We start from the raw sequence: 12,517 nt of genomic DNA, 5'->3' as shown, positions 1-12,517 counted from the left end.
CTAGTGTGAAAGTACCCTTAAGTTGACAATAACTTAAAGAATACATCTATATACTAATATGCACATTTTGTTAATGCCCAAAATGTACAAACATATTTTATTTACTTCTGTTATAATAATTGCATTATTTATTAATACTGTAAGAAATTTAGACAGTTTATAACTAGACCAGGCAAGCAGGAGATGGGTCAAATTTATTACAGGGTTTACAATGATAGATTTTGCTTCAATTTGGTAAAAATGTAAACTTTTTTGGCCCTGACTTATTTATGTTTCTGTTGCAAAAAAATATGTCTAGAAAAGTGGCATAAAATTGTGCAATTTGGCACATCTAGCCTTTCTATACTTTTTTCCAACATGCTCAATGAGTGGATAGGACTTAGTAAAAGTGGGTGGAGCTTCATGGGACATTTCTAGCTTAAAAATGTATCTCAAAGTAAGCCAACTAATAGTTGGTATGGAGTCAGAGAAAAGTGTGTCCCTGCATAAATCTGTAAAGCTGGGCCTTTTTTCTTCTGTATACAGTACTTCCTCTAGGATGACTTAGGTTATGGCCACATGGTTGGGCTTCTGCACGCAGTTTTGGAAGCCAAGATAAGGAATGGATCATAAAAGAAGAGAAAATATAAATGACCAATATGACTTATCCTTTTTTTTTTTTTTATTCTTTCCTGGTTTTGGCTTCGAAAACTAAATGTAGAAAACTGACTATTAGAAAAATATTTTGTGCAAAACTTTTGGTACAATTTTTCGGATTTGAAAACACATTAAAGGAGCAAAAAGTGTTTAAAACATAATACATTTGGCGCATGGCATGTACACTAGTGTTAAGCACGAATAGCAAATTTTTATCGCGAATATCGACACTTCGAGAATTCGCAAATATTTAGAATATAGTGCTATATATTCGTTATATCGAATATTCGTCATTTTTTTCCATCTGAACACATGATTCCTACCTGCTTCATGCTTGTGGGCCAATGAGAAGGAAGCAATGTCAAGTTCACAACAATACCCGCTAAAATGTGAAGTTGCACGTAGTGCAAAAAAATATTCTAATCACTGCCGATTATCGCAATCGTGAATATATTGGAGCACTGACTCTATCTGCATATAAAGCTATTCTAATCTTCTGCCATGCCAACCATTTTCTCCAGTCTCAGGAAACTTATGCCAGCTTGAAAAATGTAACCAAAGTGACCCACGCCTGTACTTCGCGTTACGAATTCAAAATACGCAATTTTTACATTGCCGATTTTTCAATTCAATAAAATATTCACAAATTCTCTAAATTCGTGAATATATGACGAATATTCTACAAAATATTAGTGAAATATCGCAAATTTGAATATAGCCCCTGCCGCTCATCACTAATGTACACCAGTTTTTGATGTAAATTTAGCCAGAATTCTAGCATGTTTAGCTTAGAAAATCTTTCCCAATGTGTATATTACTGTGATTCCATCTACAAAATTTAGATACAGTAGATAAATATAGAGCGACATCAGAGAAAAGAGAAATAAAGGGGAAGATCCACAGCCAATAGTGACGCTTCACTTGTAAAATAAGTAAGGTTACTTTCACATCTGCGTTATCCGGCAGAGGATCTCATAACCTGAATAAAATGCATCCGCTTCATTTAATACATCACTATGCATCCGTTCTGTTCGTATGCAGTTGTATTAAATTGAAATGGAACAAACCAGATCCGGCATTAAAATCTTTTTTTTCGGTAATGAATTAAAACATCTCTGGCTCCATTGACTTACATTGATTTTCATGCCAGATCTGGTTTGTTCCGTTTCGTAGACCGGACACAAAACCACAGCTTTTGATTTACAAAATGGAACTGATTAACAATGAATGGGGGCAAAACGTAATCATTTGGCCCGGTTTTAAGATCATCTGTTGGATTTCAAAACCGGAAAGCCAAAAGGCTGATGTAAAAGAAGTCCAAGTTTTATTCCAATGCTATGTTATACATTTTTACAACTCCACAAAAATAAAAAATCTACAATGCCTTAAAGTGATTCCAAGATGGAACCTCACTTTAACTTCAGTTTAGATTGAATACTAGACTCCAGTCATCTTTTTTTTTTATATATATATATATAGTGGAGACCTTACTATACTATTACTTAATTCCTTATTTTTTGCACAGAAAATTGCCTCACACAAGATAACCTGGCGTGTTCTCATGCTAGACAATGAGGACAGTATAAAATAGGAATCTGAACCATCTTTGCAGTGTGAGGCTCACAGACTATTAAAGAAAAAAAAAGAAAAAATCAGACCTTGGATGATCTTGCAAGTAAACTCTCTGCACTGCAAAGCCTTACATTTTCTTTTCTTTACAGGCCTATTGTGCTAGGACGTTGCACTTACCCAGTGCATTGATATATTGGCTCTATAACCTTTCATATCATGAAAAATTGTCCATTATCTTTCCTTAAGAAAGGGGAATCATTTTCACTTATTTTACACAAAGCCAGCAAAACAATGGCACAAAGGTAACTTTTCATCTTAAAATTAAGACGACCAGGCTCAGTTTGACCAATATAATACGGGCAAGTCAAAGAGCTTACGTCGGAAATACCTGCTTACCGCACGCTATAATTATAGGCAACTCAAAGGAATCATTTTACTGTGAATGACCGAGCCTGAGTAAAATCAGCTTCTCCAGGGCTTAGAAAAGATTGGAAAAAGCTTTTAAGAAGGTTAACAGTTTGTATGTATCACGCCTTCCTTAAGTATTCAAGGCTAAATCTTGTGAGCTAATGGTATTTTCCTTGAGAAAGCGAATAAAAAAGCCAATTCAGCATGTCTGCACCTTCTATAAAAGGCAGCTTCATATGTCACTGAAGATCAGATCAGCCCGGTAGCCGCAGACAGGCTCAGCTTCAAGCACCTTCCCGGTGGAAGTTTTCAAAGTGAAATCATTATTAGTATTATCCCCCATTGTACTATGACACTGATGAAGTTTCATTAAAGTTAGATTTTTTTGTAAATGGTCTCCAAATCACGGTACTGAAATTATAGATGATGTATTGTATTTAGACGAATATGGTTGAGAATTTAGAGCAATTTTGACTGCTTCCAATAGTAGGCCGGCAAACTGACCCTTAATAATAAATGATCACAAAAAACAGTGTCTGCGGTCTGATGTCTGATATTTCTAAGTACATAGAATTATGTTTGTAGTATCTAGGGAAAGATATTACCATTCTTCCAACTAACCACTGGAAAAGAACAGTTCTATCTGTTTCTGACTACTGATCCATAGTGTTACGTCTAGCGCCGGCAGACTTGATCCTCTGCAGTGTTGCCGTTGTCTGGTAGCTAGGGTGGATGGATCTCCCTGTGAAGGAGCCCTGGCCAATCAGGACTGGTGCTCTCATGTCAGGCGCACTAACATCACTGGTCACGTGACGCTGGGCATGTCATGTGACCAGGAAGTGCGGCCATTCCTCTAACCCTGATTTTGGATTCTGATTTTGGCTCTACTGACTCTCCTGGTATTGACCCTGGCTTGGTATCATTTCTGGTTTTGACATGCACTCTGGTTTCATGGACTCTCCTGGTATTGACCCCTCGGCATGGTACAGTTTATGATATTTGTATGCTGACTTGGTTCTGTTATGTCTATTCTGGTTTTGATCCAGATGAGTGGTCAGTTTTGTTGGTCGGTCTGTCAATATGTTTATTATTTTCTACTGGCTACCTATCTCCATTTAAGTCCAAGCAACTAGTTAAGAAGGGAGAATCGTCTAGTTGTGGACTGTCATCTAGGACGGATTATGCATGTAGTTAGGGACAATGGTGTGGGTGAACCTCAGGTCTTCACTGATCCCTGGCGTGGCCAGTGACACATAGATGATGAATCGACAATGAGCTTGTAACAATAAGGAAACTGGATGTCCATGGTGACATCATGTTTTGTGGTCATCACATGACCACAATGTTTTAGAGCTCAATTACTCTATGCATTATCACTAGGTACAGCATGTGAGTCGTGACCCAAAGAAGCATTGTGTATATGCCTTCCAGGGACTAACCAAGAAGTGATCAGTGATGAAACAGAAGACTTTTTTAAATCAAAACATTAGTGGGTGCATAAAATGCACATTTATGTACTGTATTGTTCCAGAAAGCCTCTCTTTCTAGACTACCCCATTAAATATAATCTATTTTCAAGTAGACCTTTAAGAGAGGTTTTCCCTCAAAGTGATGGAATATTGAAAGAATGCTAGAATATGCCGTCACATAATGATCAGAGGGGTCCGATTTCTGACTGGGACACCCACCAATCCTGATATAATTAATGTGTCATACTGTGCTACACCGTATGGGCCAGTCTGAAATCTACAAAATATTTCAGTCATTATTTATGTCAGTTTCTGTTGTGAATGTGCAATGGTTGATGGCCCTACCCACACCCCATCCTCTTCACGCTCTCATTTCGGGAATTGGCGAGGGAGGTGTAAAAATAATAGTTGCCACTGAAAAAGTCTTAATATTGTATGAAAAGTCTCAAATTTGTGGTTTTGCAACTTTTTTAATGGCTTCTGTCCGCAGATTTGTACCTATGAAACTGGCTGACCTGTTACATGTGGGCTTGTCACCTGAAGGCATCTGTGTTTGTCCAATGTTCATATGTGCCTGCATTGCTGAAAAAAATGAAGTTTTAATTGCTAAGAAAAATGAAGTTTTAATATACAGGGAGTGCAGAATTATTAGGCAAGTTGTATTTTTGAGGATTAATTTTATTATTGAACAACAACCATGTTCTCAATGAACCCAAAAAACTCATTAATATCAAAGCTGAATATTTTTGGAAGTAGTATTTAGTTTGTTTTTAGTTTTAGCTATTTTAGGGGGATATCTGTGTGTGCAGGTGACTATTACTGTGCATAATTATTAGGCAACTTAACAAAAAACAAATATATACCCATTTCAATTATTTATTTTTACCAGTGAAACCAATATAACATCTCAACATTCACAAATATACATTTCTGACATTCAAAAACAAAACAAAAACAAATCAGTGACCAATATAGCCACCTTTCTTTGCAAGGACACTCAAAAGCCTGCCATCCATGGATTCTGTCAGTGTTTTGATCTGTTCACCATCAACATTGCGTGCAGCAGCAACCACCGCCTCCCAGACACTGTTCAGAGAGGTGTACTGTTTTCCCTCCTTGTAAATCTCACATTTGATGATGGACCACAGGTTCTCAGTGGGGTTCAGATCAGGTGAACAAGGAGGCCATGTCATTAGATTTTCTTCTTTTATACCCTTTCTTGCCAGCCACGCTGTGGAGTACTTGGACGCGTGTGATGGAGCATTGTCCTGCATGAAAATCATGTTTTTCTTGAAGGATGCAGACTTCTTCCTGTACCACTGCTTGAAGAAGGTGTCTTCCAGAAACTGGCAGTAGGACTGGGAGTTGAGCTTGACTCCATCCTCAACCCGAAAAGGCCCCACAAGCTCATCTTTGATGATACCAGCCCAAACCAGTACTCCACCTCCACCTTGCTGGCGTCTGAGTCGGACTGGAGCTCTCTGCCCTTTACCAATCCAGCCACGGGCCCATCCATCTGGCCCATCAAGACTCACTCTCATTTCATCAGTCCATAAAACCTTAGAAAAATCAGTCTTGAGATATTTCTTGGCCCAGTCTTGACGTTTCAGCTTGTGTGTCTTGTTCAGTGGTGGTCGTCTTTCAGCCTTTCTTACCTTGGCCATGTCTCGGAGTATTGCACACCTTGTGCTTTTGGGCACTCCAGTGATGTTGCAGCTCTGAAATATGGCCAAACTGGTGGCAAGTGGCATCTTGGCAGCTGCACGCTTGACTTTTCTCAGTTCATGGGCAGTTATTTTGCGCCTTGGTTTTTCCACACGCTTCTTGCGACCCTGTTGACTATTTTGAATGAAACGCTTGATTGTTCGATGATCACGCTTCAGAAGCTTTGCAATTTTAAGAGTGCTGCATCCCTCTGCAAGATATCTCACTATTTTTGACTTTTCTGAGCCTGTCAAGTCCTTCTTTTGACCCATTTTGCCAAAGGAAAGGAAGTTGCCTAATAATTATGCACACCTAATATAGGGTGTTGATGTCATTAGACCACACCCCTTCTCATTACAGAGATGCACATAACCTAATATGCTTAATTGGTAGTAGGCTTTCGAGCCTATACAGCTTGGAGTAAGACAACATGCATAAAGAGGATGATGTGGTCAAAATACTCATTTGCCTAATAATTCTGCACGCAGTGTATGTGAGTCCCTAAGAGCAACAGGGGCGTTACTTCTATAGTCTCTGCTCCCTCTGCACTTTTAATGAAAGGACCAGGCAATGAAAATATCATGATGCCTATGTCTGGCCCTATCAATCGGAGTGCAAAGGGAGCGGCAGTTTCAGAAAGTGCGGAGCCTATAGTGCAAAGCTCCCATTGCTCCTAGAAGCTCAACTGCATATATTACAACATTATTTTTGTCAGCAATGTGGGCACATATGAACATGGGACCAACACAGATGTCTTCAGCTGCCAAGTGCACATGTAACAGGTCAGCCAGTTTCATAGGTACAAATCTGCTGACAGATGCCCTTCGACGCAAAAAAGGAGTTGGGGAATGATAAATAAACAATAATGTTTGTACATCATACATTCTTGGTCAGGTAAATGCATGTTTCTCGCATTGGGCTAAACCTTGTTACTTTCTCAAATCCTGTCATTCTCCAGTCAATAGGTGCTCATTGGTGTTGGTCGTGCACCAAAGTGCTCGGCTGTTGGGGTGCTCGAGTAGAACACCTCGGGATGCTCAGGTTCTCTACCGTGCACCCGAGCACAATGGAAGATAATGGGAGAACCCGAGCATTAAACAAGGCACCCCCTGCTCTGAAGAGGGGAGGGTGTCTGGTTTATAGTAAAAGGTCAGAAATTGATGGCAACACCACTGAAATGGTTCAGGAACAGCATGGGGAGGATGCCTGGATGCATCTTGGACTCCCAGATCACTGCTGGGAACGATGTTGTCCGAGTAGTACGCCACTTTTACAGACTGACAATAATACGCACAAAACCGAAGATAAAATCGATATTAGAGGAAAATTTGTTAGGAAACATTCTTTCCTGTATATTTACTTGTATAAAAAGTGAAAGTGCTGGCAAAAATTACAAGGAAGAGGCACTCCGATAAACCTATATATCACATAAAGGAGGGCAACATACCACCCTTGAAAAATTATGATTGAAAATTTTGTGGGCGAGGGCCTGCTGCTGAGTTGACCATCTAAAAAATTTTGTGGGCGAGGGCCTGGTGCCGAAGTGACCATCTAAAAAACTTTGTGGGTAAGGGCCTGCTGCCGAGCTGACCATTTAAAAACTTTTGTGGGCGAGGGCCTGCTGCCGAGCTGACCATCTAAAAAAATTGTGGGCGAGGGCCTAATGCCGAGCTGACCATCTAAAAATTTAGGGGTGAGGGTTTGCTGCTGATCTGACCCTTTAAAATATTATGGTTGAGGGCCTGCTGGTGACCCTCAAAAACATTATGCGTGAGGGCCTTCTGGGGACCCTCTAAAACATTATGGGTGAGGGCCCGCTGCTGAGCTGATCCTCTAAAATATTAGGAGAGAGGGCAGCCTAATAAGCATATTGATATTGGAGGAGGAGGACGAGAAAAGGGAGATTGAACCATATACCCTTTTTAGTGGTGGAAGGGTTGCATGGGATACAGTGTATTCAATACACCATAAAAGACACATTTAGAGGGCCTTTATGTACAGCCGCTTTCCTCTGGTGGAGTAAAGAAGTCAGCGGCAATCCAGACCTTGTTCATTTTTATAAGAGTCAAATGGTCAGCATTTTCAGTTGACAGGCGAATGCGCTTATCAGTTATTATGCCCCCAGCAGCACTAAATACAAGCTCTGACAAAATGCTGGCGGTGGGGCAGGCCAGCACCTCCAAGATGTAAAGCGCCAGTTCATGCCACGTGTACAGCTTGGACACCCAATAGTTGTAAAGCACACAGGGATCACTAAGGATGCTGACATGGTCTGCTACGTACTCCTTCACCATCTTCCAAAATGTTTCCCTCCTTGCGACACTAGGCCGCGAGTCAGGTTGAGGGTGCTGGCGGGGTGTCATAAAACTGTCCGAGGCCTTGGAGAGTGTTGCCCTGCCTCTGTTGGAACTGCTGTGTGTTCCCCTCGACTCCCCTCCTCGATTGGCCAAGGAACTATGTACTCTGCAGCCAGCATAGTCAGCTGGAAATTTTTGGAGCCATTTTTCCACAAGGACCTTCTGGTATTGCACCATTTTGCTCGTCCTCTCCACCACAGGAATGAGAGATGAGAAGTTTTCTTTGTAGCGGGGGTTGAGAAGGGTGAACAACCAGTATTCGGTGTTGGCCAAAATGCGTACAACGCGATGGTCACGGGAAAGGCAGCCTAACAAAAAGTCAGCCATGTGTGCCAGAGTCCCAACAGACAAGACTTTGCTGTCCTCATCAGAAGGATGACTCTCAATCTCCTCATCCTCTTCCTCCTCTTCTACCCATCCACGCTGAACAGATGGAATAAAACTTCCATTGGTACTACCCTCTGTAGCAGAGGAAACCATCTCCTGCTCCTCCTCCTACTCCTCATCATCCAATTTGCGCTGGGGAAATGAACGGAGGGTGGTCTGGCTATCACTCTGTGTAATGTCTTCCCCCATTTTCAACTCTTCCACATGAAAAGCGTCCGCCTTAATTGTGAGCAGCGAGCGTTTGAGTAGACACAGAAGTGGGATGGTTATGCTGATAATAGCGTTATCGCCGCTCACCATCTGTGTTAATTCCTCAAAGTTGTGTAAAACCTCACAGAGGTCAGACATCAATGCTCACTCGTCGCTTGTGAAGAGCCAAAGCTGACTGGAAAGGCAGCGACCATGTTGCAGCTCGTATTCCACTACTGCTCTCTGCTGCTCACAAAACCTGGCCAACATGTGGAAGTTGGAGTTCCAGCACGTGCTCATGTCGCACAACATTCAGTAAGCTGGAAATTGCAAGCGCTGCTGCAGCGTTGCCAGACCGGTGGAAGCTGTCGATGACTTGCGTAAATGTGCACACACGCGACTCACCTTCACCAGTAGCTCAGGCAAGTTGGGGTAGGTTTTGAGAAAAAGCTGAACTACTAGGTTGAACACGTGGGCTAGGCATGGTATGTGTGTGAGCTTGCCGAGCTCCAAAGCCGCCACCAAGTTACGGCTTTTATCAGACACAACCATGCCTGGTTGTAGGTTGAGTGGCGAGAGCCACAGCTCAGTCTGGCCTTTATCCCCTGTCACAGCTCTGCAGTGGTGTGCTGTTTTTCACCTAAGCAGATCAGTTTAAGCACGGCCTGTTGCTGCTTCCCCACTGCAGTGCTACACTGCTTCCAGCTACTGACTGATGTCTGACTGGTGCTGCAAGATGATAATACAGAGGTGGAAGTGGAGGAGGAGGGGTTGCAGCCACTAACGTAGGTTGCGGCAGAAACCCTGATGGAAGTAGGGCCCGCAATCCTTGGCGTTGGTAGCACCTGTGCCACCCCAGGGTATGACTTGCTTCCGGCCTCCACAACGTTCTATCAGTGTGCCGTCATGGAAATGTAGCGTCCCTGGCTAAAAGCACTTGTCCATGTGTCAGTCGTTAAGTGGACCTTCCCAATAACTGCGACGAGTGGAAAACGGCCTTTAACACACAAGGGTCATTTCTGGTTATGCCTTTTGGGTTAACTAACGCACCAGCAGTGTTTCAGCGATTTGTCAATGACATTTTCCATCATTTTGTGGGAAGGTTCATTGTAATTTACTTGGATGACATTCTAATTTACTCTCCTGATCTGAAGACTCATCAGGATCACGTGAGACAGGTTTTGTCGATCCTTCGGGAGAATAAATTGTATGCTAAATTGGAGAAATGTGTATTTACTTCCGTTTCTGGGTTACCTGCTTTCTGACTCTGGTTTTCGTATGGACCCCGAAATGGTCAGGGCGGCTCTGGAATGGGACCGACCGGAGAATCAGAAAGCTTTGATGTGGTTTTTGGGGTTTACCAATTATTATAGAAAATTTATCTTGAACTACTCTACCATTGTAAGACCCCTGACCGATATGACTAAGAAAGGCGTCGACTTCTCTGTCTGGTCGGATGAGGCATTGTAGGCCTTTTCGGCAATTAAGGAATGTTTTGCGTCTGCTCCCATTCTGATGCAGCCCGATGTGTCTCAGCCATTCGTGGTGGAGGTGGATGCATCAGAGGTTGGGGATGGAGCTGTGTTGTCACAGGGTTCATCTCCTGGCAAGTGGCGTCCATGTGCTTTTTTTTCTAAGAAGCTCTCGGTCGCCGAGAGGAATTATGATGTAGGAGATAGGGAATTGCTGCCCATCAAATTGGCCTTTGAGGAATGGCGTCACTGGTTGGAGGGGGTGTCTCATCCCGTTACTGTATATACTGATCATAAGAACTTGGCTTGCCTGCAAACTGCCAAGCGTCTGAATCCTAGACAGGCTAGATGGTCACTGTTCTTTACTAGGTTCAACTTTTCGCCCGGGGGTTAAAAACGTCAGGGCGGATGCATTGTCTCGTAGTTTTCCTGGGGGAGGTGATTCAGAGGATCCTGCTCCGATTTTGGCTGATGGGGTGGTTGCTTCCGCTCTGTACCCCGAGTTGGAGATGGAGGTATTGGGAGCCCAAGAGGAGGCTCCGGATTCTTGTCCCCCAGGAAGGTTGTTTGTTCCTGTTGGATTGCGATACAAGGTATTCAAGGAACATCAAGATACTGTCCTTGCGGGACATCCTGGTGGCAAGTCCACCTTTGATCTGATTTCCCGGAGGTTCTGGTGGCCCGGGTTACGTAAGAGTGTTGAGGATTATGTAGCAGCTTGTGAGACCTGTGCACGGGCAAAGGTTGCTCACACTCGACCTTCTGGTTCACTTCTTCCTTTGTCCATTCCATCTCGTCCTTGGACGCACTTGTCTATGGACTTTATTACTGATCTGCCGAGTTCCTCTGGGAAAAACGTGATTTTGGTGGTTGTTGCCTGTTTCAGTAAAATGGCTCACTTTGTATCGTTAGCTAGTCTGCCCAATGCTAAGACTCTTGCTCACGTTTTTGTGGATAACATCGTGAAATTACATGGCATTTCCTCGGATGTGGTTTCTGATAGGGGCACGCAGTTTGTTTCCAGATTTTGGAGGGCGTTCTGCTCTCGTCTTGGTATCAAACTTTCGTTCTCTTCGGCTTTTCATCCGCAGTCGAATGGTCAGACAGAGCGTACTAATCAAAACCTGGAGACCTACTTGAGGTGCTTTGTGGCTGAAAATCAGGAGGACTGGTCCTCATTCTTATCACTAGCAGAGTTTGCTTTGAATAACAGTAGGCAGGAGTCCACCGGTAAGTCGGCATTTTTTGGCACATACAGTTTTCATCCTCAGTTTGGTACCTTTTCTGAGACTAGTTCCTCTGGGATGCCAGAGGAGGAGAGATTTTCTTCTGCCTTGTCCTCTATCTGGCAGAAGATTCAAGTGAATTTGGAGAGAATGGGTGAGAGGTACAAGCGAATGGCTGAAAAGAGACGTATGACTGGTCCGGACCTGTGTGTGGGTGATCTGGTGTGGTTATCTACTAAAAATATTAAACTGAAAGTACCATCTTGGAAACTGGGTCGAAGATTTATTGGACCTTACAAAATATCTGTGGTGATCAATCCAGTGGCGTTTCGTCTGGATCTTCCGCAGATCTGGAGGATCCACGATGTGTTCCACAGGTCTTTACTTATGAAATATGTGAAACCAGTGGAACCATCGCCATTGCCTCCTCCCCCTGTTCTGGTTGATGGAAATTTAGAGTTCGAGATCTCTAGGGTTCTCAACTCACGGGTTCTTCGGGGTCCCCTTCAGTACCTGGTACACTGGAGGGGATACGGCCCTGAGGAGAGAATGTGGGTTCTGGCTGTGGATGTTAGTGCCAGCAAACTGGTGAGGGCTTTTTACAGATCTCACCCGGATAAAGTTGGGCCGGGGTGTCCGGAGATCACCCGTAGAAAGGGGGTACTGTCATGCCCTGCTCAGGTTATGTGCGGAGGTCTGCCAGCACGTGTGTAGTTTTTTGTTTTTGTTTTGAAGTTGAGCTGTATCCGCCTCCCTTCAGGTGCACTGCGTGGGGTCGTTTGTATGCGTTTAAATTATGCCCCTTCTCAGTGTTCTGTGCGGGTTATAGCTTCTATCTTGCTCAGTGGAAGGAAGGAAGGAAGGAAAGAAGGATTTGCTGTATCTGCTCTGTGACAAGATAAGTTGGTTTTGTTTTCTTGTGTGTGTTCTGTCCAGGCTGTTAGAGAGACGCCTGCCTCCTCCAGGTCTGAGGAAGCAAGCTGTCTCTTTCCCCCTGTCACCATCTTAAGGATTTTAGGGAATCTTCAGCTTTAGGCACGGGGGCACGTTTATTCCCAGCTCTAGGGTCTGAACGTGGGCACAGAAGTCTAGGGAGA

General features: G+C 43.3%; 1 protein-coding gene across 9 annotated transcripts in view; it reads right to left on the bottom strand.

Moving 5' to 3' along the window:
* NRXN1 (neurexin 1) overlaps nt 1–12,517 on the bottom strand; it is a 1,679,151-nt gene that overhangs the window by 1,018,978 nt on the left and 647,656 nt on the right. The window lies entirely within an intron of this gene.

This window comes from Bufo bufo, chromosome 4 (assembly GCF_905171765.1).
Source record: "Bufo bufo chromosome 4, aBufBuf1.1, whole genome shotgun sequence".
NCBI lineage: Eukaryota > Metazoa > Chordata > Amphibia > Anura > Bufonidae > Bufo > Bufo bufo.
This window is presented reverse-complemented; position numbering and strand designations above follow the sequence as displayed.